The sequence below is a fragment of the Formica exsecta genome, unplaced genomic scaffold (assembly GCF_003651465.1).
Source record: "Formica exsecta isolate Colony F162 unplaced genomic scaffold, ASM365146v1 scaffold662, whole genome shotgun sequence".
Taxonomy (NCBI): Eukaryota; Metazoa; Arthropoda; class Insecta; order Hymenoptera; family Formicidae; genus Formica; species Formica exsecta.
Window position 1 is genome coordinate 47,178 of NW_021853425.1, and position 27,839 is coordinate 75,016.

The 27,839-nt window shown below is 38.5% G+C and overlaps 1 long non-coding RNA gene across 1 annotated transcript in view; it reads right to left on the reverse strand.

Moving 5' to 3' along the window:
- Positions 1-1,221: 1,221 nt before the first annotated feature.
- The window catches only part of LOC115242978, a 155,317-nt gene continuing 128,699 nt past the window's right edge, over positions 1,222-27,839 (reverse strand). Inside the window, exon 3 of the long non-coding RNA XR_003885141.1 lies at positions 1,222-1,893. This is a non-coding gene — a long non-coding RNA (uncharacterized LOC115242978). The remainder of the gene's footprint in view (positions 1,894-27,839) is intronic.

A 27,839-nucleotide genomic window follows, 5' to 3' on the forward strand; every position in this document is an offset into this window, starting at 1 on the left:
AAGACAAGTTGACGCAAAGTACAAAATTGTTATTATTTTCAATCATATATTTGATTCATAACTTGTGAAAGAATTTAAAGTTGAGAGAAAAATATATAGAGCTTTCGTAAATAAAATAGTTTTTAATCTAATAATTTTTTTCAAATTATGAACAGTGAATAAAGTATACTTCGTAAGAGCAATACGCGCGAAAATAAGTCTTGCTCGAAGCAAAGATTTCTATCTTATCAAATGTATGACGCAGGTGCTGAACTTAATGTGGTCTTAATTTTTTCGCGTGTGCGCAAATAATAGGGAGCAGCGCTACGAAGAGAAAATTATTTTACGGAAATGCACGGTTATTCTCTCGATAGTAAACAAAATATAATGACGATATTTTATCCAATCTTTTCTTTTACTTCTCTATAAATATTCCGCTTATTCTTTCGCATCACAATCATGATTTTTCGCATAAAAATTATTATTATCTCACTCGGACCTAAAAAAGGAAAATTATCTGTTTGAAAATAAATTATGGTACTTATAGGGGATAGATTATTTCAAGATGACATTAGTAGGATCGGATTACTCCAAAATACTTTATTATTTCTCAAATTTTTTTAATTACAAATTTTTACACATTTCATATCTTGAGTCGTCCAAAATAGAAAATTAGAAACGAAAGCTCAGTATCATCGCAAATTTACATTTTCGCGTATAGATTCTGTTCTCCGGAACGGATGGCGGTTCCTTTCCACTCCTGGCTCGTGTGTAAGGTTCATCGTAAGTGGCTTAATGGGGCTGCGTTCGTCTGACAAGATAGAGGGTGACGATAAGGGTTCCTCCTCGTCGGGGGCTTCTTAAGGAAGGAGGAGGGTGCGTGACCGTACGGAACACCGCGTGACGCGTGTAATAACCGTAGCCGCGGCCTCTCCGCACGCAGCCTGCATACAGGGACTAAGTGTATACTTATTCGCGTATATACTTACATGCTGCCCCAGGTTGCACGGCAGGTGCCGCCGAGGATTCTAAAACGATCATATCGGCGAAAGGGGAGTCGACCAGGTCCGTAGCTACCGCGAAATAAATAATGACAAGCAAGAATAAACAGAGCGATGTATTTTAAATAATTTTCCCTTCATATAGAAAGAGATAAGAAAAGAGTAAAAATCTTAAAACATTAATTTTATTTATATACATATTAATCCAATTTTTCATTTTATATACAGATGCATTATTATAATATAGAGTTGTAATAAAACATATTTATTTTGAAAAATTTTAAAAGCTGAAATTTCGTGTTACACATTATCTGCAAAATATATTATATTAATATTTATACTCTAATATTTTGTATATAATATACTAATATTTTTACTAGATGCTAATAATACGTAAGAAATAATACAGAAATCTGAAAAGTTTTTGAAATTAGCAAGAATAAAATGGAATTTATTCAAGTCTAAAAATTTTCTAAATACGCCGCTGTAGAAATAAGGAAGGAAGGGGAGGTTCTTTGATGTCGGCCACCGTTGCCGACTGGCGTTAATATTACCTTTTTATCCTCTTCTTGATTAATGTTCCGAAGCTGACTTGTTTTTGGCGGTATTTTTCATCAACGCGCGGAAGTACGCAGTCCAATTAATTTGATTGGCGGATTAGCGAGTCCGTCGTGGTTATCGCTTAAGGATCATGGGTTTTTTGTTGGAAGATAAGAGCTCTCAGTGAGTTGAAACATTTATTTCTTGCTCGAGCGCGAGATATTTCGCTAAACTCTATCATGGAACAGAAGTTGCGCGAAGAATAAATTCGTTTCTCGAAGTTAAGAATATTCTTCTGAAGTTAAGAATATTTGCAGTTCCCTCTTGATTATCGTCTTTCCGGCTTTCCTCCGTTTCATGGCTGCTATCTCTCCTGAAACATAAATTCAAGCGATCGCGTTTAAATAGTTAAATGCGAAGCATTCTATGAAAATTTCGAAAATACCCTTTTTATAAGATGATTCAATCGTATTTTTATGAAATATATATTTGAATGCTCGCTTATGTTATTTGATATAAGAAATAAAAAGGAAAAATAGAAAGATATCAATATAATTTCGTTATTTTTCTAAGAAATCGCATCGTGGTATGCATCTTAGATCTTTATTACATCTCAGATTTCCATTTTACGCCATATTTTCTTAGCTACTTTTTTATTTTTGAGAAAAGCATCGTGGTTTCGAGACGGAAGCGGAATGCGCGAGTTACGGTAGAACGACGATAGCAGCAACGATAACGTATTGTTGTCGCGTTTGGTTCCGCGTAAATCGGCATGGATATTTTACGGCAGCGCGAGCAGATTACAGGCTCAATTAGCATGAGGACTACATAATTAATAACTTGATTAATGCGCCGAAGCGGAACGTCTGTCCATTCGTGCCCGCTCGGATTTGGCCCGCCGCGAACCGCCGAGTCGTGGATATCTCGCGTTTGCGCCAGCAACGATTGCGTCGTAATCGATTGCCGCGTCGTATAATATCGCCGGCGATCGCTTATGCTTACCGCTCATCGCATTGGCACGGCTCGCTTACGTTTATGTGTGTTTAGGCTCGTCGCCGCGGGGCAAAACTAATTAACGCGTCATTTCATATTCCGGATGGGAAGTTGGACCGGCTGGCGACCGGCTCGCGCATCGGTTAGCCATTAATTTCGGTCAATTGTCAGGTATCCTGTCGAGAATCTGGCAATACTGAATGTCACGTGGCAATCGGTCATAGATGTCTATCCGTCGTGCATCGAGCGTTTCGAATTCTCGAAATGACGATTGTGAGAGATGGCTCGCCGAAAAACGCGCATTTTTCCAGTTTTGAAGAAGTATACTTTTGATTTAATTTAAGTACCTAATTTTAGCAAATAAATCAAATTATATTTTTCATAAATATAAAATCAATAATTAATTCTCCCCTAACTATTTATTTTTCATAAATATAAAATCAATAATTAATTCTCCCCTAACTATTTATTTTTCATAAATATAAAATCAATAATTAATTCTCCCCTAACTATTTATTTTTCATAAATATAAAATCAATAATTAATTCTCCCCTAACTATTTATTTTTCATAAATATAAAATCAATAATTAATTCTCCCCTAACTATTTATTTTTCATAAATATAAAATCAATAATTAATTCTCCCCTAACTATTTATTTTTCATAAATATAAAATCAATAATTAATTCTCCCCTAACTATTTATTTTTCATAAATATAAAATCAATAATTAATTCTCCCCTAACTATTTATTTTTCATAAATATAAAATCAATAATTAATTCTCCCCTAACTATTTATTTTTCATAAATATAAAATCAATAATTAATTCTCCCCTAACTATTTATTTTTCATAAATATAAAATCAATAATTAATTCTCCCCTAACTATTTATTTTTCATAAATATAAAATCAATAATTAATTCTCCCCTAACTATTTATTTTTCATAAATATAAAATCAATAATTAATTCTCCCCTAACTATTTATTTTTCATAAATATAAAATCAATAATTAATTCTCCCCTAACTATTTATTTTTCATAAATATAAAATCAATAATTAATTCTCCCCTAACTATTTATTTTTCATAAATATAAAATCAATAATTAATTCTCCCCTAACTATTTATTTTTCATAAATATAAAATCAATAATTAATTCTCCCAGAAATTTAATGATCTGTGTGGCGTACGAAGTACAGAATGAAAACTTCTCTGTGTGATATTAATAATCTCATCTAAATATTATCTCCTCTTGGAATCTCGATCAGAATCAATGTGATCCCGTTTTTATAAGACCGTAGTTCTCGAATCGAACATCGTGCCTTATGTTCTTTCCCAAACATCGTTTTTTTCCCCAATGTACTCGTGGCAGACGGCGAATTAGAAAAACGAGCTACTTCCGTATACAGGTAGTCGGTGGTGTATATCGAACATTTATCAGCGGCAAAGACGGGGAGGCTGATCTCGAAAGACAAGCGCGATTGAGTTACGTTGATTTTATTCCGTATTATTCCACCCGGGCATCGCTCCTTAGCCGAATCAGTTTTATTTTCCGGATTGTCGATATATACGTGCGTCGAACGGCAGCTCGCTGGCTGGCTCGCTGACTGGTTGGTTGGTTGGTTGGTTGGTTGGTTGGCTGACTGGTTGGTTGGCTGGTTGGTTGGTTGGCTGGTTGGCTTGCTGGCACGCCGGGATTAACGTCATTGCGGTTTTTAAGCAGGCAATTTCCTAATTCGGTGCCCGGGAATCCCTGATTTATCGCGCTTTTGCCAGTTATTCCGTACTGCCGGTGATTTACGACGGAGTTCCGTCCCCGCCCCGCTACTTCTTCGCCGCGGTCTCTTCTTCCTCTTCCGCTTCTTCTGCTGCTGCGACCGACAACCGACGGCGGCGTGTCCTCTTCTTCTCACTCGTCGTTCGTATACTCGACCGAATTCAGAGAGCATCTCGATAAAGTTGTACTATATGTAGAGTTCGATTACAAAATCTTTATTTTTCCGCGAAAATGTAAAATTTATTTTTTTATACTTAATTATATATAAAAAAATTTTTTTCTTAAATTTTTATTTTACGGTATGTAATATATGATATATGTGTATAAATAGAGTAATAATTTTTGATATTCTACATAACACTTCAATTTTTAATCAATCTCTAAATTTTCTCTCTCTTTCTTACAGGAAGTACACTAAAGCTTATTCTCTGCGAGATTAGATCGAGTCTAAGTTGAGGTTTTTAATTGCGAATAAGATTAATTAATTACTGCAATAATAGAAATTCTTCTCTCTTTTTCCACTCGTTTATTAACAGAAGCATTTACATGTAAAAACGTGAATTTTTTTCCGTACGCGGTGCATCGCATTTACGTGTTAGGACAAACAACATTACCGTTACTTGGAAGCTAATTGGATAAGTAATTGGAGGTAGTTACGAGAAGGCGCCACGTCGTCCGTGCGCGACCGTGCGAAGTTTCTGATAAATCATAGCATAAGAATAACGTTTCGGAAGAATGCAATCTATCTCGCGATTAGATGATGCAACGTAATAACATAGTGATAAGATGCAATTCACCATCGTTGCACAACAATCAGTTATAGCGTGGCATACGCCGCTCTCCTCAATGCCGTCTCGGTCTCTTCCCGCACATCCATTTTAATCAGAGGTCCAAAAGGTTGCCGAGAGAGACTCGCGGACACGCGTATATATCCTCTTCGGGGTTTTTGCCCCCTTCGTCATCGGCGAATACGACATTCAACGAGTTCAACGTACGACGTGCGTTTACCGAACGCGCGGACTTTCCAGTGCGTGTCTACGCGCGCGTCCGCACGTAGAATCCTGAAGCGAATCGTATGGGAAGTTTTCTCCTTCCGAGGGGAATTATAAACGGCGGATCTTGTAAGAGAGTGCGCGCCCGCTCGATAATTAGCCGTAATCAGCGTTCAATCGCCGTCCGCCGCGGCGAAGCGTGGCGCAATCAATGCTTTTTCATCAAACCGCCGTATAATAATTACATCGCATGGCCGATATATGACACGTAAGATATAGAAATGTCAGTTTTTGCCGCCTATTTTTGTTGGGAAGAAATATACGACTACGATGCTAGAATCGTTGATCTTTAATTTTTCCAAATAATAATCGATAGTATTTTGTCAGCTGCATTTCAAGAGAGATAAAAATTCGCGCTTTAATTAAAAGTAGGGTAAAATAACACGCGTTGTGCGCGAGTCAGTAGGATTCGAAGTCACCGCGTGCGATTTTTGTGACTTCGCGGCTGTCTTTTTCGAGTAAACATCGAATCCAATGTATTAGGCTGTAAACTATGTGTTTCACACGCCTCAGATATTTCGCGTCGCTCTCGTCGTCGGCGAAAGTATATTTTTTCGCGACTCGGTAAAATGACGGGGCTCGATTCGTTCATCGCTCCTTTGTTATCGTTGAGAGAAAGAACGTCGAAACTGTTGTTTCTCTGCGCGCAAAAACAGGGAGAGATGCGAGAGATGGAGGCGATTCACGGTGGATTGATCATCGCACGAAAACAAGAGCGGCTTGTTTTCGCGGCAGGCAAACTTGATCGGTTTGCGTGCCGCGGAATACCGTGTGCGAGTTAAAAAAAAAAGGAAAACACATCTGAAAAAAATAGTCTATCCGGCGACTTCATATGCAATGAAAAATGCAGCAGATGATAACGAACGATTGAAAAAGAGATTACTGAGCTCTGTTAAAAATGTGTAAACTTGACAAATTTGTTCATTTAATTCATACTTTTATTCATATTTTCATTTAATTACGAATTTTATCATATTTTATCGTATTGCCCCCTTCGTCATCGGCGAATACGACGTTCAACGAGTTCAACGTACGACGTGCGTTTACCGAACGCGCGGACTTTCCAGTGCGTGTCTACGCGCGCGTCCGCACGTAGAATCCTGAAGCGAATCGTATGGGAAGTTTTCTCCTTCCGAGGGGAATTATAAACGGCGGATCTTGTAAGAGAGTGCGCGCCCGCTCGATAATTAGCCGTAATCAGCGTTCAATCGCCGTCCGCCGCGGCGAAGCGCGGCGCAATCAATGCTTTCTCATCAAACCGCCGTATAATAATTACATCGCATGGCCGATATATGACACGTAAGATATAGAAATGTCAGTTTTTGCCGCCTATTTTTGTTGGGAAGAAATATACGACTACGATGCTGGAATCGTTGATCTTTAATTTTTCCAAATAATAATCGATAGTATTTTGTCAGCTGCATTTCAAGAGAGATAAAAATTCGCGCTTTAATTAAAAGTAGGGTAAAATAACACGCGTTGTGCGCGAGTCAGTAGGATTCGAAGTCACCGCGTGCGATTTTTGTGACTTCGCGGCTGTCTTTTTCGAGTAAACATCGAATCCAATGTATTAGGCTGTAAACTATGTGTTTCACACGCCTCAGATATTTCGCGTCGCTCTCGTCGTCGGCGAAAGTATATTTTTTCGCGACTCGGTAAAATGACGGGGCTCGATTCGTTCATCGCTCCTTTGTTATCGTTGAGAGAAAGAACGTCGAAACTGTTGTTTCTCTGCGCGCAAAAACAGGGAGAGATGCGAGAGATGGAGGCGATTCACGGTGGATTGATCATCGCACGAAAACAAGAGCGGCTTGTTTTCGCGGCAGGCAAACTTGATCGGTTTGCGTGCCGCGGAATACCGTGTGCGAGTTAAAAAAAAAAGGAAAACACATCTGAAAAAAATAGTCTATCCGGCGACTTCATATGCAATGAAAAATGCAGCAGATGATAACGAACGATTGAAAAAGAGATTACTGAGCTCTGTTAAAAATGTGTAAACTTGACAAATTTGTTCATTTAATTCATACTTTTATTCATATTTTCATTTAATTACGAATTTTATCATATTTTATCGTATTTCTATACAAATCTCTCTGTTTGATTTAAACAAATATATTATTTATCTAATAGGGTACAATGGGTGTAATAATTAATAATAGTTTAATATGATAATAGTTTATCTAAAAGAAAGATTTTTATAACATACATATAAATAGACATATATACAGGCCATAATAGAATAGAGTCACTTGAATAGAGTAATTTCTTGGATGTTTCCTAACAAAATAGATAGTCGCATGTATTTACACAAATCAGACAAGCTCGCGCTCATTAGGATACTCTCGGGAGGCCACCCTCTTTCTGCGGGTTCTCCCACGTTGACGTTACTAAATGTATTTGTGCGTTAGGGAGGAGGGTGGGCGAGGGTGGAGCAAAACGCAAGAGCCGGTAGAAGGGCTCGGTAGAATAGGTTAGAGGGAGAGAGAGAGAGCCCTCGATCGTTTCGAGGTTAACGAGGAGGGCTGTGATTCGGAGGGATGGGACGATCAGAAGGTGGATGTAGCTAGCGGGATACTGTAGTCGTGGATAATGGCGGAGACGACCAAGTCAACGATAATGGCAGCCCTAGGGACATCATCCGGATCGGTCTCTGCGAGGAAACACTCGTTAGCGTCCTCCTAACTGTCCCGAATCATCGCGGTCGCGCTTATGAATTCCGTCAGGACGTATAGCCATCGTCCCATATCATCCAACTATTCCGGTTCTCTCGCAATTAATTATATATATCCTCGCGTTAATTGACTGCTCGCTGGATGGTTTTATTTATGAGTTCTGCGGTCGGTCATGCGTGGAAAAAATTAGAAACGACTTGTTAGAGTGAGAATTAAATGTATCGGATCGTCTATAGATGTGGATAAATACATTCAGAAAAAATATACATTTAATGATGAAAATCAAAGTAGCAATCAAAATATATTTTTCTTGAGAGAAAGATCAATAATATATTTTATTTGCCTTATGTTTTATTTCTTTAGATTAATTTAGCATATAATATATTATTAATATATACATAATCAATGTTAAATATATTTGATATGTCACACATATTGTACGATCATAAATGTCGCAAAGTTACATTAATGAATATTGCGTTTCTGGAAGATTAATTTACACAATTATACTAAGATATCTGTTAAAGAATCTCTTCACTTAACTCAAGCATAATATATTCCCATCACGTGCGACTTTCAATTAATTGCACTTGTAAGTGATGTTTCCGCTCGTGGCACGCATAGCAGCGCAATGAACAATTTTTGAGAAACGTCATCAATGTGGAAATATCACAATGGCAGAGGGGTTGAGTATATTACGACGAGATATAACTATTTCTTCGTTTCCCCTTTCTCTCCTCGTTGCCATATCGCGCGGCTGTACTTTTATCTATATATCTACCTACACCTGATGGACGTTATCGCCGTCGCCATTAGTTACTCCACGCATTGTAACAATTTTATAGAGAACCCTCGCGGGTGTGCAAACCACCTCGGCGGCGGCCTTGCGTGTTGGAAGACGATAGTCGTCACAGTGACTGTTATATCAAACGGGGTCGAGATTGCGATAACGACTGGAACATACGTCGGATACACGGTTTACATACGTACAGTACATATATAGCGCCGTACTTAGCGTGAACGTACCTTTCCATTACGCAGACTCAGAGACACATTATCGTTTCTTTATGTACTCGTTTCTTTTTTTTTTCTCTCTTTCAAAGTCGTTGGTCATACTTACCACTGCAATGCCGTTGAAATCTTGGTCAATATTACGCAAGTCAAAAATTTTGTTATTTATTTCCGCTTTGCAAAATTTTTTTATCACACCTATGATTTTTAAATCATCGATATCGAAGCAATTAATTTTAACAATATAAAAATTATTTATTAAACGAAATTATGATTTTTATGTCAAGTAAAATTTCATACATATACATTATGTATTTGCGAATTGATCCTTGCAATGAGGGAAAGTCTATTAAAATGTGTTTTTTTGTTTTATAATTTTTTAGAAGATATCTATTTTATTTTATACAATATGGAATCAATTTAAAACGCGCGAAGAATGCGAATTTTTTAAAATATAAATTTTATCTATAGAAGAAATGTTTTCTATCAGATGAGGGAAATATGTGGATATCGGCTTGATTTGCCTGCGAGGCGCGATACGGCTGTCAACGTACGTGTTGCAGGCTTTCCATCATCAACAATATGCGACAACTTTGATCGTTTGTCTGTACGTATCGTGTGTACATAAGATTTGCGTAAACGGCCCTAAACTTTCCACACATGCGTGATTCTACGACGTCGACACGAAAGCGTCGAGGAAGTCCTGATTTCGTGTACACCTGTGCGTGGTTCGAGCTAATCTCAGTCCAACGCTAGCCACTTGGCGTTTCCTACTTCGTGCATACTCATGTAGATTGGCCTTTTATTCCCTTCCTAGAGATGGATTCGATCCGAACGTTTAGCCCCTGGATTTGATCAATTATAATATAATCTGAATATTATAATACACATTGAGTACTTAATTTAGCGATTAAATAAAATTTTTTAAAGTTTTATTACATTTTTAACGTATTTTTTAAAATTCAATTGCAAGAAAAAAAACAAAAAAATAAAAATGTTACATATGGTTATATTATAATTATCTACAATTAAATATGTATATATTTTTTATATGTTATTTAATTATATGTAAAAATTATTATAAGGAAAAATTTAATAATTATCAATGTTATCTTGTGACATATGCAGTGCTAGATTATACTCATAGTTTCGATAATAAGCTTAGAAATTCGATTCTAGTTTCTCGAGTTTGAAAATCGCACACGAAAAGGTTGGCGCCATTCCTAGTAGCAGCGTTCACCCCCTATCGTCTTCCCCTCTTTCTCTCGCAAGACCACCGTTCTAAATGATTAATTACCGATCTCCATCGCGCGGAGGGATCCCACGTATATACGTACGAAGGAGGGTTGTCGGGTGGCCTTAAAGTAAGCTCATTTCTAAAACGGATATTCCGTGTTCCGCGTGCCACGGAACGGTATTCGGTGCCCCCGACGTCGCGCTGCCACTTCGCCGCTCGCCTCTATCGCGCACGGGGGTTGCGTAAGTGCAGCTATGAGGGATGACGGGGTAAGGCCGTCGTAAGGGGTCGCTTGCAGGCCCGGGTTGTTTCAACTCGCGTGGCTCTACGGTTGGCGGCAGCGCCGTTTCGCAGCAGAGAGATCGCGAGATACCGTCGCTGGCCGGCGTAAATGAAATGTGGTACGTGCCAGAAAAAAAAGTTTGTACTTTGTTCCCCCCTCCGCTGATTGATGGGGCGCGAAGTTTCCGTGCGCGCCGGGGAAACGGGAGAGACGCATCGTTTTCTTGCAAAGAGCCAGGAAATTCACGAAAGCAGAATCTTAATAACAATCTCATATAATTTATTATATTTTAAATATATAATAGAAAATCGAGTGTATATGTGTGTGTGGAAAAGTTTCCACTTCCATTAATGGAGTTTGATAAAATCTTATTAAGAAAAAAACCGACAATGTGTAACAAGTACAGATTTGAAGATATTAAATATGATATATGTTTCAAACCTGTTTTTATTCTATTTCTTTTTTGTATATTGTATTAAATATAATTTAAAAAAAGAAAATCTTTCGTTAAATCGGGGAATTAGGTATATTTTGTTACATAAAAATATTCATTCGCACATCGATAATCACGGCGAGTAAGAACGAGGATTTTTTGAAGGCGGCGCCGATAAAAATATGTTAATCGGCGACGATAAAACGCAGCGGCATCCCTTTCGGGTAATGACGCGATACAATATGCGCCATCACGACTACGTGAAATAATCCCGATAAAACGAGCCGTGAAATCTCCTAACCGAGACAAATCCGGGCAGATTACGGAAATCGCGAATAACTTCATCGGAGGTGGTCCATCCGATAATCAGATCCATTCGCGGCAGCGAGAGGAGACTGCGAGAAAAAGAAAGGGAAGAGAACGAGAAAGAGAGATCGCGTCCGGGAATCCTCTCGAGAGAAGGTGACGATTCTCTCTTTCCTCGATACCACCGTTCGTTCTCTCTCTTCTGACGTTCGTCCGGCTGCGTCTCTGTGTGCACGTTTTCGTGCGATACGCCGTGTTATCGTTTGCATTGCAAATGTGCAACCCACTCCGCCCACAGTCAGACACACCAGGAGAACGACGCCGGAGCGTGCAACGTTTTACGGTGAAATCGGCCGCGTGTGCGAGTTCGATGTTATATCGAGGCCCGCGTCTCGGATGAATCACGGCACGAGACAAACCTAACGACGCGACCCGCGGAGAATGGATGGATTTACGCCGAGCGTTGCTTTTTCGAAATGTCTTAGCTTGCTTCGATATTAATGAGATGCGTTGTACAAGATTAATTTTTGAACGTAGCAACGGGATCGCGAGGATTTTGCAAAAATTTTACTCATGAAATCTTTTTACGCAGCATTACTTTTTTGCGATATATGTTTGTTAGAATAAGAAAATTTGTAAATTAAAAAAAAATTTTAAGTACATTTTTTTCCTAATATAATTTTATTTCCTATAATTTCATTAATTTTTTTAAATTTTATTTAATTTTTTAATTTTTCTTTTTTTCTTTTTTCTTTTACATATATAAAATTAAGATATTATATTCTAGAGATCATTAAATATATCATATTATTACACAAAGACAAGTGGGATATCGGATTTTAAATAAATAGCGCTTAAAAATACATCAATGCATAATGCAGTAACTAAATAACGTAAAACGAGATGTTGTAATTAAAGATTAAATGCGCGATAAAAATTTTATTATCTTGCTTTTATCGTTAGCATTGCGCTCTTTGGACGGAGGAATTATGGCCTAGGATTTTTCTGTAGCATAGAAAAGGCCGAGTCACCCTGTCGCGCGCTGGTCACGCTAGTCGATCGCAATGGACAGAGCACAATGGGTGAGGCCCGTAAAGAATCGTTGCAATCTATCATATTATACATCACACTTTTCTATATGTCGCACGCAGTCTTCTCATAAAAGCGTTCGGCGAACTATTTGGGGTATACGTTTCTATCTATCTACATTCAAGGGATAGGAAGCGAAAACTATCTAGAACAGTACTTTCATCGTTTTACCTTGTATTATTTTGCAGAAAAAAAATTTGTGTTTTGTTATATATGCGATACTGATGCTTTTATGTTAAATTTTTATATATTAACAAACCCAAAAGTTAAATATTTTAGAATATTTGTTATATTGATTTATAGAACAATTTTTTTTTCACCGAGAAAGGCGATCGATTCATAAATCATGCAGGCATTGTCGATGATTGATGGAAAGAAAGACGGAAGGGCGTATATTAGAGACCTCAAGAACGAGCGACGATCGGTCCTTCGTTAGAAATTCCGCGCAATCATATTCGAGCAAATAATTCGTTAGGGCCTCCTCGAGACTCGTTCGTTAGGATAATTAAAATAAATTCAAATGACTTTCTTGTCTTCTGTCTTTGGCGTCGCCGCCTCGTCTTTCTCCCCTGTATCTATGAGACGGTCCGAGCTCCTTAAATCCGTTGATTAGCGCAAAAATCTGCTTACAAATTAAGCGTGGAGGCATCCAAACTCTCCCCGAAGAAGGAAGTCGCTGATAGTCGTTCTTTTTCCGTCACGAGGAAGGGCAACTACCAGCCGGTAGAGAGAAGAAGAAGACGAAGGGGAAAGAGAAGCGGAAGAGAGGCTGGGCGAGAGAGGGTGAGCGCTTTTAATATCTTAAGTAAACCCGGCTCAGGATAAAGGAGGAAAAAATAAGTTGCGCCAGACGAGAATCGTGAACGGTAGAAAGACTTCGAGGGGGTTACGCGAAAACACGGTCGACGAATTAAAATACTAGCGAACAGGGAGAAGAGATTGCGGAGATTATTTAGAGTTTGAATATTGCAATCGGAAGTGAAAAATTATTTTTCACCATGAGAGAAATTATATTATTTATTTCTTTTTCTCGGCATTTTTTTAATGAAAATATTAGACATTTATCAGTAATTGCTACTTCTGATAATAAAATTTTATTTTTTAATATTATGTCAACTTTCTTAAATCTAAAAAGAAATTAATTAAAATTATTTTTTTTTTTTAAATTAGAGTTATACTTAAACTTGTGCGAAAGTACACGGTCATTTGCAAAAGGAGGAGATTATCTGCATGCGGTACATCGACGTATTACAAGACAAAGCGTGAATTCGCGACAAAGACAACGGTTTTCGTTTCTCTCCTTTGTCGCGTACTTTCGGCGACATCCGTTAAAGGTTTCTCGCGTCGCGTCTGCGAGAAAAAAAAAACGTTTGGGTGGCATGAAGAATACTATTAATTATTTAATACTATTTTTATACTATTAATTATTAAATAAGATACTACTTCATTTGCAACTTTTATCTTTATCTACTCTATATGAAAATGAAGTAGTATCTTACTTTCTTGATGACTTACTATTCTTCGCGATACAAGGGATGCGTGGATGCTAGAGAGGCCGCGTTATTATTATTATTTTTTTTTTACTTTTGTCAGTCGATCTTTCGCGTCCCTCATCTCTCTCCCTCTCTCCCTCTCTGTCTCGCGGCGCTATTCTTTATGACTATCTGCTTCACCTTCGCGAGAGCCGTCTCAAAACGGTAAAACGCGCAGCGGGCCTATGAACGGCGACGGCGGGGAAAGCATTTAAATTTAAAAGGATCTAAGTTCGGAGTTTTAAGCGGACCAAAGAAAAAGTTCGCCGTCTACTCGTGCCCTACGTCTCCCGCGTCTGTCGGATATTTGCATGAGAAAAGTGCTCTACGATTCTTTCGATTACACACTCGCGACGCGCCGTGTGCCCGTCGAGTTAGCTCGCATTCTAGAAAACTCTTTGAGAGGGTCCTCGGTAACGATGAACTTTTCAGATAGATGTGACACCGTACACGTGTTCCATTCACACCAGAATGGCCGTACAGTTCACTTCGACGAAGTGCCTCTTACGCGCGACGTATTCGATCCCTTTTCGCTTTTCTTTTCAAATTTCTTTCCTCTCCCTTCGACTGTGGCTGGTTTTAACATTTTTCCGATCTGACGGTTAAGTCTTCCTGAAATAACTCACCGCGCGACGAATCGTTTAAAATTCACAACACGTGCGCGACTTTAACTCAGGGCCGCTAATTAATAATTAGACGAGTTGAAGCATACTTTTATCAATCTTAGATATAATTACGGATTATTAATTACGCGCTAATAATTCTCTTAATTTTAATTGGAAATTATATTTGTCGCGTCTGCGAGAAAAAAAAAAACGTTTGGGTGGCATGAAGAAGCGGTCGGTTCCCGCTCCTTTGAAAGACCGGAGAGGAAAGAAAGAGCGTTGGTTTCCTTAATGAGAAGTACAGAGTAAAGCTTTCTTTGCGTCTCCTTTTGCCAAACCGCCTCTCGCCCGTCTTACTCCCCCTCTCGTCGTCGTCATGCCACCCTCTATGGGTCGCATCCGCGAAGTGGAGTTGAATCGGATTCGCGGCTTCGAGAGGCCGGGTCCGTGTAGACTTTTTTTCCGGGCGACGAGCAGCCGCGCTGAAATGCTTCTTGTGTAAGTAAAAATCTAAAGTGACTACCGAGATCTAAGTTTTAATTAGTTTATCTTGGCCGCGTGGCCATTGAATATTTATGAACCATCGCGGTCGTTCGCTGGCGCGGAGAAAGAGAGGGAGAGAGATAAAGTGAACGGTGAGGGAGGGTGAACGAAGGAGATGGTAAAGGGATCCTTTGGCCACGTTACTAGGGGGGGTTCGGAGGGACCAGAGGATGTCGCCGGCGAGGGGACGAAGAATGAGATTTCGGCGAGCGTGGAAAGGAACCGGCTGCGGTTGCTGTCATCCCGCGCGAAATTACGATTTTCGCTCTCGACTTCGTCAAAGATGCGCCATTCCGGCAGACGTAATTGCGTTCAGAGCATCAAAGTCCGTGCGATTTACGCGACTTAGGGATGCGAGATCGATTACTTTAACAATTAAAGAGTTCGGTACGAGTAGGCGTAAAAATTTCATATTACTAAATTTTTTCCAGACTAATATTTGATTTAGAAAAACCATATACTCCCAATAAAATTTATAGAACAAATATTCGTATTATTCTGTATCTCCTAATATATTTTCTTAAATAATCATGTTTGAATAAAAGTTGTATAATGTTAAGAAATAGGTAAAATGTAAAATAACATACCATTTTAATAAGCACGTGTATTACAACTACTGGAGTGAATAGAAAAATAACTACTTGAAAAGACTATATCTCAAAGATAAATTTTACTACAGATTGATTAATCCTTATTCTATCATTGCGTCTAATTCGCGGATTAATGGCGAGAATGCGATGAAGCGAATCGGAAATGACGGCAGAGAAAGTCATAGGAAATAAAAAGAGGCAAACAGAAGCGGGACGGCCGATGGTCAGGGCGGAACTTTACCTCCGCGAAATTTCATGGAGGTTTTCGGAGGAAGAAGAATCTATAAGCCCATAAATCTACGAGCAGACGGACCAGAGGGAGAGAGAGAAAATCTCCTCGAGAGAAAGAAGGCGGGCGCGGGATCGGTTGAGCGAATTTATGGCGGTCTCGTAAAAAACAGAAGCAGAACGCCGTGGAATTTTTATTTCCAGCCGTTGCCAAGGCATTCCAGGAGACCGTCAGATTAGCAGTATCCTACTGATCTTAAGTTCGGGAAATAGATGGTCGATTGATATATTAACGTCAATTGATAAGTTTGTTCCATAATTTTATGAAGAAACGATGAAACGCAGAAATATCGAGAGATAAAATTATAAGGAGATATTGAAGTAATAAGTATGTGATTTATAAAATAATTTTGGAAATATTTATATAATTTCCAGCTGTGTTGATATAATGCGATACAATAAATTGCAGCTGAAAATACATAATCTAAAAAAATTTTGCAGTGAAATTATACGTGAAATACTATTCAAAATAATCACATTTTATTACTTGTGTGCAATCTTCAATAACAAAAAGAAATTTTTTTTTGTAATGTCAGTATTTTTCAAATTGAATGTCTGATAAAAAAAATTATACGACGCGTGCAGGTCGTTTGAGGTGCCTAAAGGGCGTTAATATCGGCGGCTATGATGGGGAATTATGTGCAAGAAAAATCCGTTCGATTAAATCCTCTGTCGAGCCCTATTTGCGGGTGTCATCGTACTTTCGCGAATATTCGCGACACGTTTATTCACACAGCAGCGCACACGCGCTTAACGCGACTAGAGAGATGCGCGTTACAGATTGTCGATTCATATTTACATTTTAATAACTCGTCTCTTCCACTTTCTCGTCGTCCCTACGTGTTACGCGTACGTTGAGCGAAGCCGGTCGTTTTCTTGCTTTTCTTTCATTCGACGATCGTAATTATTTCAATTCCCTGATAAAATTATGTCGAACGTAATATCTTTAATCCTATCATCATTATTAATATTAATATTTTATACTATTAATTCTATGAACGGCGACGGCGGGGAAAGCATTTAAATTTAAAAGGATCTAAGTTCGGAGTTTTAAGCGGACCAAAGAAAAAGTTCGCCGTCTACTCGTGCCCTACGTCTCCCGCGTCTGTCGGATATTTGCATGAGAAAAGTGCTCTACGATTCTTTCGATTACACACTCGCGACGCGCCGTGTGCCCGTCGAGTTAGCTCGCATTCTAGAAAACTCTTTGAGAGGGTCCTCGGTAACGATGAACTTTTCAGATAGATGTGACACCGTACACGTGTTCCATTCACACCAGAATGGCCGTACAGTTCACTTCGACGAAGTGCCTCTTACGCGCGACGTATTCGATCCCTTTTCGCTTTTCTTTTCAAATTTCTTTCCTCTCCCTTCGACTGTGGCTGGTTTTAACATTTTTCCGATCTGACGGTTAAGTCTTCCTGAAATAACTCACCGCGCGCGACGAATCGTTTAAAATTCACAACACGTGCGCGACTTTAACTCAGGGCCGCTAATTAATAATTAGACGAGTTGAAGCATACTTTTATCAATCTTAGATATAATTACGGATTATTAATTACGCGCTAATAATTCTCTTAATTTTAATTGGAAATTATATTTATGAAAGATGTAGAGAGAGGAAAAGATACTATATGTTAATTTTTTATTTAGTTTATTATTAGCTAAATTTTTTCTCTATCTTTTTTTGAATTTTATAGAATTTTATATAAAAGAGAGAGAGAGAGAGAAAGAGAGAGTAAAACAAATGTTTAACGTTATGCGCGCAGTTTAGCGGATATTGATGGTTTATATTAACACGAATATGTTTGTTTATTATTTAGAAAAGTATATTTTCTCCGCAATATATTTCGTTTCTGTTCTCTTCTCAAACACAACGATCGGCTATTCCCAATGGAGGTTGATATTGGCGGTTGATTATCAATTTTCTACCAATTTGGTTCCACTTGTAACGGCGCCGGCTTTTGTCCCGCTAATCACCCCTTGGCTCCCGCTTTCACCCCCCGCTGGGTACATCCGATCCGCTTTGCATATTACGACACGATATATCTCCACCATTGTGTGTACCCGAGTTGACGAGTCTCGCCCAAACGTCACGTTCCTTCTCTCCCTCTCTAACGATCAATTTTTTTATCTACGATGGGGATAATGCTTTTAAAAACAATTTTCTAATGATGACTGCATTGTATTGAAGCAAAAATATTATTTTCCAAATCAGAAAATGGAGTAAAATGACAAATTGAGTCCATACAAAAATATTTGGGAATTATCAGAAAATATAGCCAATAATATTTGATTTGAATGTTTGTACAATTGCCATTACTTATTATTTATTTTCTTTGATATTAGATAATCTTTGTAACTTTTCCATTTCATAGATTTAATTAATCATTTAACTGCAATAGCGCAATTGTTTGTAGAATAAAATAACAAAATTCGGAACGCGAAAATATTTTAAATATTTTTCGTCGATAGATTTATAAATATAGATATCGCATCGATACGAAACATGCTCTGCAACGGATTTAGATACATTATGCGATGCTTCCTTTCGAGTCGAAGAACGTTGCTACGCTAGTTTTTCGCGAATTAAACGGATGGGAGAGCGCGCGCTCGACAAAACAACAGAGGGATCAAACGTGAACGCTTATGGGATCAGCGATCTGAAAACGTTGTGTTGTTTCAGGTGAGCCAGCTCTCACGCGCCACACCCTGTTTTCCGCATTGAAACCATCCCCCGTACCTGCATACACCCCCGTGTCCAGTCAGCCGCGTTCCCTCACTACGACCGATTGGAAATTTGAAATCGTTCTCTCTAGCGCAAAACAATTTTTCTAGAAAAAAAAAAGTATCGAATAAAATGCGCCGGCTGGATGTAGCCTCGATGTGGTTCCGTTCGAGAGCAACCGCCATCGGTGAATATTTTTACTCGAAATACTGCCGGAAGACTTTCGTTGAAGATATTATATTATTCTGACGTTCTCTATCATTGCGGAAGGGTAACTTTATGGTCCCCCAGTAAGTATAAGAGGAGCTTTTAGGATCAGTTAATGACTGAGAAAGTAATTCTTAAACTTTATTTCAGTATCCAGCAAGATATATTTGCTGCTTATTATTTTCTTAAACGATTTTAAAAGCGTGTTTTAACATGCTGTAAAGTTAGCTGTTGTGATACAGCGAAATATTTTAACTTTCAACACTTGCAGTTCGCGTAATTTATACACTCTTGCTATTATATTGCGGGAGTGCTCTAATTACGGACCAGTCGCGAAAATATGAACCATTTTAGATATGAAAACAATTTGAATTTAAAATTGCGCGGAGATTTAGCCGGCGGGATAAGGACTCTTTGTTTCCGCGTGCTTAATAAAAATGTCGGCGAGATGATGATACGGCAGAGTATATCTAGCATCGCCACTCCTGCTCTAAATTCCGCGGGACTGTTGGCAATAAACGGTGTATCACTGTTTTTCCGGCACATTAAGCGGTATTATCGGACTCAAACGGCATAAATCCGTTCCACACTTTCGTACCGGTATATCATCAATATCATTGACGATGAAAAAGAGATATTAAAAATTAATCAGTCGCCAAAAATGTTGCATTTCATGTCCAGCAGCGCAAAACATGAATTTGTATGCTTCTTTTGACTCGCAAATTTATCTACATCGATAATGTCGATAATTCATCATGCACGTTGTAATTCGGCACGATAAATTCCGGTCGCTGCTTTACGCACGCCATAATTTATATTCCGGAATTTTATTAAATAGCGGGCGAGAGAGAAAAACAGAGAGCAGCCCGCCCGCTTATTAAACATCGGGACGTTAAATGGACGCCGTGGCACGTATCAAATCCGCGCGCTCGAAGGAGGAGAAGAGAGTGACGATATTTAACAATACCGTGATGCCACGGAACCGGGACATGATCGTTTTGTCACACCGATGACCAATCGGCGCGAGAGGGAGGCGAACGCGCCGGTAATGGGAAAGCCATGCACACGCCGGCCCGATTCGCGCCACCCGCATAAAATTAACCGGCTCGCTCGTTCGTTCGTTCGTTCGTTCGTTCGTTCGTTCGTTTTAATTAACGAAACATACAGAGAGGGCATCGCTACGACACGTCGATCTTCTACGCCGTTGCAAATGCGACCGCTCGCCCGTGCTCGGCCCCGGGAATTTGTAATGTCAATCATTTTTGTGTTTGTATGTGCGTGTGTGTCTCGCGATCCGCGCACTTATGGGCGATACGCGACATAAATCGACAGCGATTACCAAAACGTTCACGTTTATTATACGTACGACATTTTTCATATGCATTATGATGCAACCTTTACTCAGACTTTTATAATTAACAAATGCTTTCGTGTTAGATAAAAGATTTTTTATGACGGATTCATCGGATCATTAAAAAATTTTATTATGGAAACCGCCAATAAATTTTAATAATAAATATATTTCCTTTTTCACGATTAAATTTCAAATTTTCTAACGTTTTTCGCCAAAATAATTGAGGATGCTCACAATCGCCGCGCTATGAATTTGAGTCATATTAGCAAAAGGAATTCTCTTTGCTCACTTAGGATCGTAAAGGTCTATGTAAGGTCGGGATATGGCACCATGATGTCTCTATCCTTGATGAAGCGACGAGCTATCCGTTACGAGTACGAACGATGCAACACGTGTGTACGTAGATGCAAGCGTTCGCGTGTTAGGGCACACAGGCGCCCCACGAGGTATGCAACAAGCCTACAGGTCACATGAGGTCAGCCAGTCACGGAGTTAATTAGACGCTTCGCTTCGGCCGCTCATGTGGCACGAGACTCAGATATCAATCGTTCCTCTTACGCTCCTGGATGGACCAGAGAGCGCCCGGTTTTCTTTATAAAAAAAAGGGGGAAAAAAGAGAAAGACCTGACTTCCTCTTCGCTTTTCTCTCTTCCACGTTTCTCGTGCTCTCGTTATCAAACGAAATCTTTGACCAAGAACAAGCCGCTTAATTTTTCATATACATGACAATATTTTCTAAAAAAGTATTTTTTGTAATTAAAAGTTAATACATACGTGTGTATAATCGATTAGTAAAAATGGACTCTAGATCGGTACTTTATTATTTAGATTATTTTCAAAATTTTTTGTCATTGCGTAATCTTTTATTGCGCGTAGAGAGATCATAATACTTTTTTCGGCAAAAGGAATGAATACATTTTTTAGTAACTTTGTTCTGTTCCACACTGCGCTTTTATTATTCTGGCTAATTCGGTGTTTGCCGTATGGCTGGGAGATAGAAAGATGTAAATCACCTCTCTTCTTTCTGTTCATCAACAATTCAGAGATCTTCTCTCTCGGGTCCTTTTAACGCCAGCTGACTATTTGTAATTAGATAACATACATTTCTATGAAATGATTACATCGTTTTTTCAGCTTCGTTGAATCCGAGATTTCTTAATCGAAATCTTGACGTTTCGTCGTTTGTTCCGTTCTTAAACTTGCAATCGTTTGTTGATATTCCAAAAAGAAAAGATTACAAAATCTCTAAGATTATTGAAATTTGTACATTTATTCTCTAACTGACTTTGAAATTTTTAATATATTATATAATTAACTTTATCATATATAATTAATTTGACTGAATATTTTTTAAACTAATTTTACAATTTCAAAATATATATTTGAAATGTGAATAATATATTTTTAGACTATACATATATACAATATATATAATGAGATATATATTTAACGTTAATAAAAATAAAAAAGATCTCAAACTATATATAAGGGCTAAAAGATTTTAGCTACACTATTTCTCGCCGTCTGTCACCGAGAATCTTTCTCGGGATAAATACAAGCGCGGAGTGAGATACAAAAAGATTTTGCGGTGCTCGTCGTCGGGGAGGACACTTCATTAAGGCGAGCGATAACGAGACGACGGTAGGAGTCGAAGAACGCCGAAGCTCTTTCGTCGCGCGGATTTGTTTCGGTGTTAAGGGTTTCGTTTATTCGCCTCCGTTCTGAACGTGCGAAAGTTACTACTGCTCGCGATTCGTCGTGGCGTAAAGAGATAGCGATAGAGAGATTCGTCGGCGATCGTTTGCGCGACGACGAGTTAAAGAGAGAGAGAGAGAAAGGTAGAGAGCGAATTCTGACGGAGGGGTTGCGGATCCGCCGCTACCCCTGCCGGGTCGTTGGAGATGGAAGCAATAGAGATCAACTAGTATGCAAATCGCATGTAAATATCGCTCACTCTCCCGGTACCGAAGCAAGCGAAGCATCTCGCTCTATACCCCGCGCTCTCGATACGTCTTTTTCTCTCGTTTCCGCTGCACTTGTCCGTTTCTACACCCGGCACCCTCTGTTTCTCTTTCTCTTTCTCCTTCTCGCCTCCGATTGTGGAGTACCGAAGAGAAGAAATCAAAGCCGGGACAAAGTAAGCACGAACGAAATCATGACGGAATTCTTCCTCGTTCCACGTGCGTTCGTTTTCAACCCCTCGTGGAAGTCGAGTGCTGCCGAGTCCTCTACTGATATTCAGTTTTTCGACTCGCCCTGATACCGGCGAATTTACGAGACACCGTATATCGCTGACGTTCGATATGTCGGCAAGAAAAAAATAAGTTTTTGTATGCTGGAAGCATGTTTTTGACATTTGAATTGGTGTTTTTCGAATCTTTCGTGCATATTCCGAATATTAAATCTTCAATAATAATCGAAATATCACGGTGATAATAAAAAATTAATTGATTTCGCAAGTTGATCTTTATAATTAAATTTTCTTAAAATAGGATATTATGAGAAAGCAGATTTGAGGAAACCCTGACGTTGGGTTTTTTCACAAAATTTCTTGCATTTTAATGCAATTTTTCATGGGATAATTAAACGATATTTCTTATCAACAATCTTGCTATTGTTAATCGTAAATATGAGATAGAACTCTTTTCAACCAACTGACATTATGCTACTGCGATATCGAGTAATCAAACCGTTTATAATGTTGTTAAAAGAATTTCTGTTCAGCTAGAATTTTAAGAAATCAAGCGTACAATTTTAATTAATTTACAGATTATTTCTTCGAATTGAAAATATAATGTTTTAATTTTGATTTAATTTTTTACTTCATCTTAATATATACATACACTTTATATGAATTTAAGTTATATCATCGAAAAAATATTTCGGAGACGATAATATTTAATTCAAATATAATTAAAAATATTTCCCTATATACGTTCTCTTTTCTAAGAACACTTTAGATTTAGAAAAGAGTATCTCTACATTTCAGCACTTAAACGATGAATCGCCTAGCATTTTACAAACACAAGGGTGTTAGACGTATTCTCCGATCGTATTAAAGGGCTGTAAGCTTCCGAGAAGGGTTACGTGCCGATTACGTGCGCAATTTGCATATTGAACGCGTCGCGAGGCAGAACGGCGTGCTAATTTTCTCGGCTGGTCTGAGAAAAAAAAATCGAGGATACTCGGTAAGCTCCTCTAGCACGGGTCTTAACGCGCGCCAGTGTTAGTCGCGGAATTATATGATGACTTCTGTCTTATTTGGGGCGGCATCGCACACTCGTAGTGGGTGTGAGAGGCCAGACTGCAAGGGATGGGACAAGTAAGACCTCTCTAACTCCAGGTATTTTCATCCTATATTCCTCGACCTCCGAGCGGCAGGATTACTTCGAGAGACCCCGAGAACTTCTTCCTTTCTTACGTTTCTCCAACCTCTTGGCTCTCACGCTCCTATCGACGCCATTCCTTCTCGCATTCTCTAAATTTACCATTCTTAAATTTTTCGATTAATCGATTATTTTCGTCGTTGATATCTATCTTCTGCTAATTTGTTCGTTAAAAATGCCTAGTATAGTATAGTATAGTTTAAAATACAATTTCAATATTTATCTTTTGTTAAATGGAAACCATAATTATCTCACTTTAATATATGCTAATATTTGAATTTTCTTTCTTAGTCTTTTTTTATTTTCAATTAATTGTATTTAGACATATTTCTATCATGTATTTTTCGAGATTTCCTTCTCTTCAGGAAGGATTTTTTATATAATGTAATAATTTTTTTATTTTTCCTCACTATTACAATATCAGTTTGAAAATAACGCAGTAGAAATTTAGGTGCATAAATTATTAGCAGTTAAGAGACACTTTTAGTCCAACTGTGATGATGACGCGAGTGGTCCAACAATGAGTACAGATGTTCCCGAAAGAGAGAATGCCGGAATAATTCCGGAGCTATACTTACAAGTCACGGATTCGGCAAGGAGGCCGCATTTTCTATGCAAAAGAGTTGAAAACGCGGGCTGGCGGGAACTGTGCGGTGAAGATGCGGCTGACGGGAGGAAGAGGGTGTGTAGCGGTTGCAGCCGACGGCACGTTTTAATAATGCCTTCTCTCCGACAGGGTGGAGCGAGGAAGAAGTTTAACGAAGATTGTGCCAGATACTTTTAATTGCTATTCCTCTCTCCGCCGCCGCCGTCGTCGTCGTCGGGCGACGCCGGAAAATGAAGGGAGAGTTGGAGGACTGCAAACCACCCCTCCTCTCGTCAGTAGAGCCTTCTACCACTCCCGTCCCTCTCCCCCACTTTCCAGCTTTTTTATCCCGTGGACCCTCGTGATTTTATCGTCCTTGTATCCTCTCGACTCCCGTCCGCCGAAGAGGTTTGTTATTTCAGCGGCGGATAGGCGACAAAGGAATTAATCGGGTCGTCTCGTCCTCCCCCTTCCCTTTTTCCATCTCCTCCTCCTCCCTCCTTTTAGAGCCTCGCGGGCCCTCGCTCTCAAGTGCCGTCAATTAAATTGAAACGTTAAAAACCAGATAAATTGAAACGGCCCGAATGTATCGGCTTCTCGCAAACTTTTCTAACTAATAATATTCTAATAATATTCCGTCGCAAATTATCATTAATCCCTCGTGTTCACGATAAATAAATCGTTAAACTGAAAAAAAACTGCGAATAACATATATATTAATATTATATTAATTTTTTTTATTTATTCGCAAAGAAATTGATGTGTATTATTTCTTAATCTGTAATGCAATAAATGGAAGATTATTGTTATCCGAGGTGCAAAATAGGAAAATTTTAATATGCCAAAGAGATTCTATATTGTAATTATACATCGCAGCTGAAAAAAAAAAATTCTGCGGTCTCTCAGCCACTTCGCGTACTATTTACGATTTTACTATGCGGCACCGTGCAGAGCGACTTCAGTACGTACAATAAAGCGAAGGCTCACGGGCGGATATAATGCGAAGTCTAAAAATCAAAACACATTAATCTCAGGCACGTGGCGCGGGTCGCACGCTGGTAACAAAACAGTGTGTACCCCACCTCGCGTGGCCTGCATTGACGTATCCGTCGCTTCGGGGGACAACAGTCACGATGACGCCTAAATTGTTCGACTATTTATACTATTTATTATTTGCCTCTTTGAATAACAGAAGGTATAGCGTGTTACGTAATACACGTCGAGTTTATTTGTAAAATGTTAAATCGCAATCCCGGCAAAGTACAATAATATACATTTTTCGGGAAAAAAAAATCTGTTTTCTTAAGATAATTTAATTAATCGGAAAGGGGAGGGAGAGTATAGAAGTTGATTCTTATGAAAATCTTGATTGTTCCACGCGGCAAATGTTTATCACGCCGGATGTATAGATTTCGAGCAACTGCGACGAATCGTGCTAATCTGTCAACGCGATGATCATGAATCCTGGAAACTGATGGACAGGATCAATAGATCTTCCATAGCTCGAGAATTGGGACGTGTTCACGGTGCAGCGCGATTCTCTCCCTTGTACCACGTGGACCTTTATGAGCCACCCTATTCAGTCCCCATACAGCTCTCTTACCCCGATCGACAATGTCAAAGGGAGGTATTTAGCAATGGAGGGTCAATTTATCGGGGTGTGATTTTCTGTAGTCGAGCGGTCTGTTCGTTCGTGTGCGCATTAAAAAGAACGGAAACATCGAAATATATTAGAAATATTGAAATTGATTCTGATAACGAAGACTTTCTACAAAAAAAGAGACACGATGGAAAAAAGATCAGAAGTTTTATTATAGTGGTATTTTTCTACATAGTATTAGCTGTTTTAAAATATTTATTATTTAAATAGAGATATTATTTAAAATCCATTATTTAATGAAACTTTTTACACCAAAAAATATTTTTTGTCTTAATTACATTCACTAATCATTAAGAAGACGTATTGCAAAATAATTGCTATACATTTTATACATACAGTTATGAAAATATAATTATCTTGTTTCCTAGAATTTGCTCATTATATCCTTAATTACTTTAATACATTAAGGTTTATTGACAAATTAAGCTGAACTGATGTATTTTTAATGACCGGCGCGGCGGTTAGTTTCTAGATAAGGATAATATTGCGTGATAATGTTGCTAACCGCGAATTTTTTTCTACGCACGCACGTACATGCGAAAGATGTATGTGCGGTGCGCTTATCTAATTCAATTTGGCAATATCATGCCCATTGAGAGAATAAATGATTACCGCGAAGATATGAAGTTATCTGGTCTCGCGGGACGCGTAAATTGCCATTACCCGCTGTTCCCCATTGGAGGAAAGAGAGAGAGAGAGAGAGAGAAAGAGAATGCCCGCGGCTTTTTAGGGCCCCACCCCACTTCAGTGATCTTAATTATTAATCGCACTCGTTCATCAAGCCAATCGGCAACGGTCCGCCCGTCGGCTATATCTCAGATATGCCGCGTATCGCCGAGTACGTGGAATATCGCACAGAAGGTATATATAATCGTAGAAATTCATCTATTTCCGCAATCGTTCCTTTGTCGGTGATTTATGGCGGAAACTAATGGATAAAGCTGGAGAAAGAGATGCGTATTTAAGGAAATACTCCAATATGGATGATGATACGCGCGATAAAAAAGATGTATTAGTCTTATTAAGAATCTTCAAATTTAATTTGTGTGGCGGAGAGGGAGAGAGAGAGCAAGCTTTTATTTTTGACAACAAAATCTAATTAAATGATACAATATTTAATTGATAAGTTTGATCAATTTGGATAATTCAACTGTAAAAGGACTTAATGAGAAATTTGTTAGACCACTTTTTTACAACTCTATGCTTATATAAGATTTAGAATTGTATATCGAATTAATCATGCATAAAAATTAAGGTATATAAAAAATAAAATTTTAGTTTTTTATTTATATTATCTCTTGTTTGCTCACGTATAGTTTGTCAACAAAACTAAATATGTAATTATTTAGTTATTAAGTAATTAGAGGATTAGAAATAATTTTTTAATATTTAAGTCTTTATAAGTAAGTATACTTGCTATGGGTGTAATAAACAGATGATATCGAAAAATGATGATTTATCGAAACTGTCAAATACGCGATTTTCGGCAAATCCGTGCATCGTGCGGCGATCACGAGGAGGATGACGATCAGGGCTAAGTTTCGTAGAGGTTTACCATGAGGGTGGAATAAAGAAGGGTGGGAGTTGACTGTGGCAGGCTTTTTGGAGGGGTGCTGATGGAAAATCGTGACGGTAAGAGGGGGCGCGAACAATGCGTCGAAGATTTAGCGTGACACCGACGGTGTAAAACCAGTTCGTGCATTCGTCGAACGGCCAAACGGTTCGAAAAGAAAAATCATCGACGCGATTGCTCGTCACTATCCGGCGCGATTGGTAGAGGCAACTTTTGAATCATTTTTAATTCTTGTTTCAAATTTTATTTTTTTCAATTTAACAATTAAAAACAAAACAGAATGGAAACTTGTTTTATATGTTTTTTATCATAAAAATTTTCAGAACATATTAAAATTTTTTTATGTATACTCTCTACACTCGGAAATAAATTTATTTTCGTTTAAATACGAAAATTTTCATGTTTTACATATAA